The sequence below is a fragment of the Neodiprion lecontei genome, unplaced genomic scaffold (assembly GCF_021901455.1).
Source record: "Neodiprion lecontei isolate iyNeoLeco1 unplaced genomic scaffold, iyNeoLeco1.1 ptg000104l, whole genome shotgun sequence".
NCBI lineage: Eukaryota > Metazoa > Arthropoda > Insecta > Hymenoptera > Diprionidae > Neodiprion > Neodiprion lecontei.
The window spans coordinates 47,302-56,813 of NW_025791865.1; positions in this window are offsets into that span (position 1 = coordinate 47,302).

Sequence of the window (9,512 nt, forward strand, 5' to 3'; positions counted from 1 at the left end):
TGGGAAAGGTGCGTAGGCTGGGATAGAAGGGAGGAAAGCTGGCAGGAGGTGGTGAGGGAGATGCTAGGTGAGGAGGGGGGGGGAGAAGTCTGGATGAGAGAATTGGAAAGGATCAGGGATGTACAAGAGAATGAAAGAGTGAGATATGAATGGGAAATGGAAGTCGATTAGGATAAGGACGAATTAGGGAATAGAATAAGGTAAAATAGGATAAGGTTAAGTAAAGATAAGGATAAAAAGTAAGAAAAGGATAAGAGGGAAAGTAAGGGAATGGCAAGGCAATGGCACAGGACACAGGCAATTAGAAAATAAGTAAGGATAAGGTAGGAAGTAAGAATTAGGGTAAGAATAGGTTAAGAAAACATGTAAAAAAAAAAAAAAAAAAAAAAATATTGTAAAGGAAGAAGAAAAGGGAAGTCCTTGTAACCCCAAGGGGAACAATAAAGATTACATACATACATACAATTAGGAAAATCCTGAATATTTTTAATTATTCGCTTATTTTTTATTTTATTCCGTTTTTCTATAATTTATTCCATTCACAATCATTTTTTATTTTATTACATCATTTACCTCAATTACCTTAATTTGTATTCTATTATATTAATGTATAATATAAATATATATAAATATATATATACATATATATATATATACACATATATATATATATATATTTATATATATATACATATGTATATTATAATTTTCAGTTTACTTTTAAAAAATGGGAAATTGAAAAAAAAAACTTTTCTTACATTATTTTAATTTTCCAAAATTATGTATAATTATTAGAAGAATCCTGAACATTTTTAATTTCTCGCTTATTTTTCATTTTATTTCATTTTTTATAATTTTTTCCGTTCTTCATCATTTTTATCTTAATACATTATTTACCTCAATTACCTTTATTTATATTCTATTATATTAATGTATAATATAAATATATATAAATATATATATACATATATATGTATATACATATATACACACATATATATATATATATAAATATATACACATATGTATATCATAATTTTCAATTTACTCTTAAAAAATGGGAAATTGCATTAAAATGAATTTTTCTTACATTATTTCAATATTCCAAAATTATGTATAATAATTAGGAAAATCCTGAATATTTTTAATTATTCGCTTATTTTTATTTTATTTCATTTATTCATAATTATTTCCATTCACAATCATTCTTAATTTTATTACATCATTCACCTCAATTACCTCAATTTGTATTCTATTATATTAATGTATAATATAAATACATATATATATATATATATACGTATATATACATATATAGATATATATATATACATATATAGATATACATATGTGTATTATAATTTCCAATTTACTTTTGAAAAATGGGAAATGGAAAAAAAAAAATTTTTCTTACATTATTTTAATTTTCCGAAATTATGTATGATTATTGAAAAAATCCTGAATATTTTTAATTATTCGCTTTTTTTTCATTTTATTTTATTTTCTTATGATTTTTCCATTCACATCTATTTTTCATTTCATTACATTATTCACCTCAATTACCTCTATTTATGTTCCATTATATTCATGTATAATATAAATATATATAAATATATATATGCATATACATCCACATATATATACATATATAGATATACATATATATATATATATATATATATATATACAAGAATATATATATGTATATTATACCTTTCAGTTTACTTTTAAAAAGAGGGAAATTGAAAAAAGAAATTTTTTCCACAATATTTCAATTCTTTAAAATTATGTATAATTATCAGGAAAATCCTGAATAACTTTAATTATTTGCCCATTTTTTATTTTATTTCATTTTTTTATAATTTTTTCCATTTACAATCATTTTTCATTTTATTACATTATTTACCTCAATTACCTTCATTTATATTTTATTATATTAATGTATAATATAAATATAGACATAAATATATATATACGCATATATATATATATATATATATATATATATATATATATATCTACATATATATATATATACACATATGTATATTATAATTATCAATTTACCTTTAAAAAATGGGAAATTGAAAAAAAAAATTTTTTCCGAAATGATTTCAATTTTTCAAAATTATGTGTGATCATTAGAAAAATCCTGAATATTTGTAATTATTCGCATATTTTTTATTTTATTACATTTTTTTATGATTTTTCCATTCACAACTATTTTTTATTTCATCACATTATTCACCTCATTTACCTTTATCTATATTTCATTATATCAATGTATAATATAAATATATATAAATATATATATATATATATATTATATTATATATATATGAATATATATATGTATATTATGATGTTCAGTTCACTTTTAGAAAGAGAAAAATTGAAAAAAAAAAAAATTTTTCTTACATTATTGCAATTTTTTGAAATTATGTATGATCATCAGAAAAATCCTAAATATTTTCAATTATTCGCTTATTTTTTATTTTATTTTTTTTTTATAATTTTTTTCATCCACAATTATTTTTTATTTTATTACATTATTTACCTCAATTACCTTTATTTGTATTCTATTATATTAATGTATAATACGAATATATATAAATATATATATACATATATATGTCGGAGAAGAATAAAGAGGATGCATCATCAAGTGAATTGGAAACTTGAACTTTGAATGAGTCCGCCGTATCAAGCGTCAAGCGTTATTCAACATGCTTTGAATATAGAACAAACAAATTAATTGTTTAAAACAACGCTTGGATGAAATCGACAGTCACGGAAAAGCAAGCGAATTGACCGGACGTGTTGAGATCATCGCGCTTTCTATAATGAACAATCCACAAATTGGAAATCCTTCATCCTCTCCGCCCTTCCGAGGCTTCACCCCGACATCAGAAGTGGGATCAGAATCTGCTTCTCACCGACCAGAATCTGCTTCTCGCCGATCAGAATCTGCTTCTCACCGACCAGAATCTGCTTCTCGCCGATCAGAATCTGCTTCTCACCGAGAAGAGAGACGTGACGACGCAAAATGGCAAATGCTTTTGCAACAGCAGCAAAATAATTCCATGCAGATTATTGAGGCAATGAAGAAACCTTCTCAGACGAAAATCGAGTTACCTGACTTTGACCCAGAAAAAGTGAGCGATACTCGAGCTTGGATTCGTACGGCAGACATGTGTATGTCGGAGCATCCGTTAGAAGGAGCGTCGCTCATGAACGTTTTGAGCCGTGCGATGAAAGGAGAGGCATTATTCTGGCTGACCCAAAACGTATTTGCCGGAATAAATTGGAATGAATTTAAAGACACACACACTGAACACCCAGCTACCCTCCACCGCACCTCAAGACCTCCACACACACACGTCGACGTAACCAGGTTAGCCTGCCTTCTGCCGCCGATCTGGTCCTCCCCTCGCAATACCAACCCTGTCTACCACACACTCCCCGTCACTCTACACCACCCTCCCCTCGCCATATCAACCCTTCCGACCCCACATTCCCCGTCACCTCCCACTCTCCTTCCCCCCCCCCTGCGCGCGTATCTGTAAGTTAGTATTAAGCAACGCTAAGGGCTGAGGCGTGATCAGCCACCGCTTACGTCTACAACCCTTTTGTAAATCTTAATTTAAGTCGAGCCCTGGTGCAAAAGAAAAAAAAATACACACACTAAGTTTTACCGATCATATCCGCCCCGTCTCTAATTGTCTTCCCCACCCATATTATTCGTGCGGACTCAAAATCCGTCACAAGAGGTTGAAGCTTCTATTAAAAGTTTTGATAGATATCGGCTTTACTTTCAACATCAAAAAATGCTCTTTCTTAAAACAAAAAGTAGAGTATCTCGGTTATGAAGTTTGCAACGGAGAAATCCGACCAAATAAGAAGAAAATTTTAGCTTTAATATCTTTACCCTCTCCTAAAACGGTAACACAATTACGGCAATTCATTGGTTTGGCATCTTACTTCCGTCAATTCATTCCAAGGTTCTCTCAAATTGCGGCTCCTTTATACGCGCTAACTTCCGCAGCAAAAGGAAACATTGAATGGAAAGAATTACATGAGAATATTAGAACACAAATAATTTCAGTACTTACCAATGAGCCAGTACTGACAATATTTGACCCGAATTGTCTTACTGAATTACATACTGATGCAAGTTCGATGGGCTATGGGGCAATTCTAATGCAAAAAAAAGAAAATATATTGCGCGTGATTGCTTATTTTAGTAAACGTACTTCACCAGCTGAATCGAAATATCATTCGTACGAGTTGGAAACACTTGCTGTTGTTAACGCGGTCAAACATTTTCGACACTTTTTATACGGACGCAAATTTCTTGTCGTCACAGATTGCAACTCTCTGCAATCTTCGAGAAAAAAAAAAAGATCTTACTCCGAGAGTGCATAGATGGTGGGCTTTTCTTCAAGCTTTCGATTTCGATATAGTATACCGAAATGGAAAGAAAATGAGTCATGCGGACTTCTTTTCGAGAAATCCGTTACCAGATTCAATAAAAGAAAATTATAATAAACCCGAGCACAAAGAGGTCAATTTAACTAATCTCTCAAATACATGGCTTTTTGCTGAACAGCAACGTGATGAAGAAATTTCAAAATTAATTAAAAATTTAACTGAAGAAAAGTTGAATGACGAATTAGCAAAAACTTACGAATTACGCTCTGGAATTCTTTTTCGTAAAATACAAAGACACGGGAAAACGCGATCTCTACCTATTTTGCCACGAGCGTACAGATGGTCAGTTATTAACGCTATCCATGAAGCATTGGTACATTTAGGATGAGAAAAGACCCTTGAGAAAATTTATGATTCATTCTGGTTTGACGGAATGTCAAGATATGTTCGAAAATTCGTTGAAAATTGTTTGACATGTAAAATTTCCAAAACAAATTCGGGAAAAATTCAGGCTGAATTGCATCCCATTCCTAAAGTCGCAATTCCTTGGAATACCATTCACATTGACGCTACTGGCAAATTAAGTGGTAAAAATGATAAGAAAGAGTACGTTTTCGTTTTAATTGATTCTTTCACCAAATTTGTTCTTCTTCGTCATACATTGCATATTGATACTAGCAATAGCATTAAAGCATTGAAATCTGGTATTTCTCTATTTGGCTCTCCCACTCGCGTAATTGCGGACCAGGGTCGTTGTTTCGCGAATAGTGATTTTCGAGAATTTTGTTTGGCTCACAATATTAAGTTGCACTTGATTGCAACTGGAAGCTCGCGCGCAAATGGTCAGGTGGAGCGAGTAATAAGCACTCTAAAGAACATGCTAACTACCGTAGAAATAACCGGCGACCGGTCTTGGCAGGATGCATTGCCTGATGTACAATTAGCACTAAATTGCACGATCAACCGAGTCACAAAATCTAGTCCTCTCGAATTAATGATAGGAAAAGTCGGCAGACCTCTTGAGCTCATGTTTGTTTCTGAGGAGGAGTATGTGGAGGACTTATCTGAAATTAGAACACTTGCAATCGAGAATATTAACAAAAATGCAGAATATGAGAAGGAAAGGTTTGACCGAACAAAGGCAGGAGTAATCAAATTTTCTTTAAACGAATTTGTTCTTTTGAAGAATGAAGAGAGAAATCAAACAAAATTAGATGCAAAATACAAAGGCCCGTATGAAATTATTGAAGTGTTAGAGGGCAACAGATATCTTTTGAAAGCTTTGAATTCCAATCGTACATTTGAATACGCACATGACCGGATGCGAAAAATGCCAGAGGGTAACATTCCGGAAGAATTGGAAATGAGTAAAGAAAATTTTGAATAATGAAATATTTAAGTGTGTAAATATTTGAAGTGTAAACTAAATACATGATTACTTTTGGAAAAATTGTTTACATGAAAGTTTGTAGCCGTAGCTCGGTCGAAATCGGAATTTCTTCAATGAAACCGTGAGTGTGCGGTGGGCAGCTTCATGTAACAGTTGTGTCAGAAAAATCACTCAAGGGAAGTGATTAGACATTGACCACTCAAGGGAAGTGGTCAAGAACATTTGTCACTCAAGGGAAGTGATAGAAATGTTGGTCACTCAAGGGACGTGATAGAAATGTTGGTCACTCAAGGGAAGTGAACGAAATGTAAAAAAATGTATTTAGTCTTTAAAATTATCCATATGTATCGAAATTAATTGCTTTGTCAATAAATGTGGGATTGGAACTGAAATTTGAGTTTTCTGTTCAATACAAATGATTAAAGTAAGATTGAATTCATTTCAAACGAACTTTTACTGCTGGAGAATTGAATTTCTTGCAGATCACTTCACATAGGGACATGTGATTTGTCAGGATGGCCGTGTCGGAGAAGAATAAAGAGGATGCATCATCAAGTGAATTGGAAACTTGAACTTTGAATGAGTCCGCCGTATCAAGCGTCAAGCGTTATTCAACATGCTTTGAATATAGAACAAACAAATAAATTGCTTATAACAACGCTTGGATGAAATCGACAGTCACGGAAAAGCAAGCGAATTGACCGGACGTGTTGAGATCATCGCGCTTTCTATAATGAACAATCCACAAATTGGAAATCCTTCATCCTCTCCGCCTTTCCGAGGCTTCACCCCGACATGTATATATATATATATATATATACATATATATATAAATATATAGATGTATGTTATAATTTTCAATTTACTTTTGAAAAATGGGAAATTAAAAAAAAAAATTTTTCTTACATTATTTTGATTTTCCAAAATTATGTATAATTATTAGAAGAATCCTGAATATTTTCAATTATTCGCTTATTTTTCATATTATTTCATTTTTTTATAATTTTTTCCATTCACGATCATTTTTTATTTAAATACATTATTTACCTCAATTACCTTTATTTATATTCTATTATATTAATGTATAATATAAATATATATATATATATACATATATATATATATACATACATATATGTATATATACACATATGTATATTATAATTTTCAATTCACTTTTAAAAAATGGGAAATTGCAAAAAAATAAATTTTTCTTACATTATTTCAATTTTCCAAAATTATGTATAATAATTAGGAAAATCCTGAATATTTTTGATTATTCGCTTATTTTTTATTTTATTTCATTTTTTTATAATTTTTTCCATTCACAATCATTTTTTATTTTATTACATCATTTACCTCAATTACCTTAATTTGTATTCTATTATATTGATGTATAATATGAATATATATAAATATATGTATACATATATATGTGTGTATATGTATATATATATATATATATATATATATATATATATATATATATATATATATATATATATATATATATATATATATATATATATATATATATATATATATATATATATATATATATATATACATATATATATATATATATATATATATATATATATATATATATATATATATACATACATATGTATATCATAATTTTCAATTTACTTTTAAAAAATGGGGAATTGCATTAAAATAAATTTTTCTTACATTATTTCAATTTTCCAAAATTATGTATAATAATTAGGAAAATCCTGAATATTCCTAATTATTCGCTTATTTTTTATTTCATTTCGTTTTTTTAAAATTTATTCCATTCACAATCATTTTTTATTTTATTACATCATTTACCTCAATTACCTTAATTGATATTCTATTATATTAATGTATGATATAAATATATATAAATATATACATACATATATATACATATATAGATACATATATATATATATATACATACATAGATATACATATGTGTATTATGATTTTCATTTTACTTTTAAAAAATGGGAAATGGAAAAAAAAAAATTTTTCTCACATTATTTCAATTTTTCGTAAATATGTATAATTATTAGAAAAATTCTGAATATTTTTAATTGTTCGCATATTTTTTATTTTACCTGATTTTCTTACAATTTTTTCCATCCACAATCATATTTTATTTTATTGCATTATTTACCTCGATTACCTTCATTTACATCCTACTATATTGATTTATAATACAAATATATATAAATATATATACATGTATATCTATATGTATATAAATATATATCAATATATATATGTATATTATGATTTTCAGTTTACTTTTAGAAAGAGGGAAATTGAAAAAATAAAAATTTGTCTCACATTATTTCAATTTTTCAAATTTATGTATAATTATCAGAAAAATCCTAAATATTTTTAATTATTCGCTTATTTTTCATTCTATTTCATTTCTTTATAATTCTTTTCATTCACAATGATTTTTCATTCTATAACATTATTCACCCCAATTACCTTTATTTGTATTCTATTATATTAATTTATATTATGAATATATATATATATATGTATACATGTATCTATTTATATGTACATACATATATATATATATATATATATACACATATATATATGAATGTATATATGTATATTATAATTTTCAACTTACTTTTAAAAAAAGGGAAATTGAAAAAAAAAATTTTTTCCACAATATTTCAATTTTATAAAATTATGTATAATTATCAGAAAAATCCCAGATAATTTTCATTGTTTGCTTATTTTCTATTTTATTTCATTTTTTTATGATTTTTCCATTCACAACTATTTTTTATTGTATCACATTATTCACCTCAATTACCTTCATTTATATTCTATTGTGATAATGTATATTATGAATATATATAAATTTATATATACACATATATACTTATATATATTTGAATAAATATATTTATATATACATATATATATATATATATATATATATATATGCATCTATACATATGTATATTATAATTTTCAATTTACTTTTAAAAAATGGGAAATTGAAAAAAAAAATTTTTCTCACATTATTTCAATTTTTCAAAATTATGTATAATTATTGGGAAAATCCTGGATATTTTGAATTATTCTCATATTTTTTATTTTATTACATTATTTACCTCAATTACCTTCATTTATATTCTATTATATTAATGTATGATACGAATATGGATAAATATATATATATACATGTATATGTATATATATATATATATATATTCCAAAATATATACATATATATACATATATATATCTACATACATATGTGTATTATAATTTTCAATTTACTTTTAAAAAATGGGAAATTAGAAAAAAAAATTTTTTCTGACATTATTTCAATTTTTCAAAATTATGTATAATTATTAGAAAAATCCTCAATATTGTTAATTATTCGCTTATTCTCATTTTATTCCATTTTTTCATGATTTTTTCCATTCACAATCATTTTTTATTTTATTACATTATTTACCTCAATTACCTTCATTTATATTCTATTATATTATTGTATAACATAGATATATATAAATATATAAATACATATACATATATATATATATATACCGGGAAAATCTCTTGAAACTATACATACAATGCGCATGCGCCAAATAATTCAATCTCATTGGTCGGTGAAATCGCTCTACGGCGATGTTTTCGTCTGCTGAGCAGAGCGCCAACG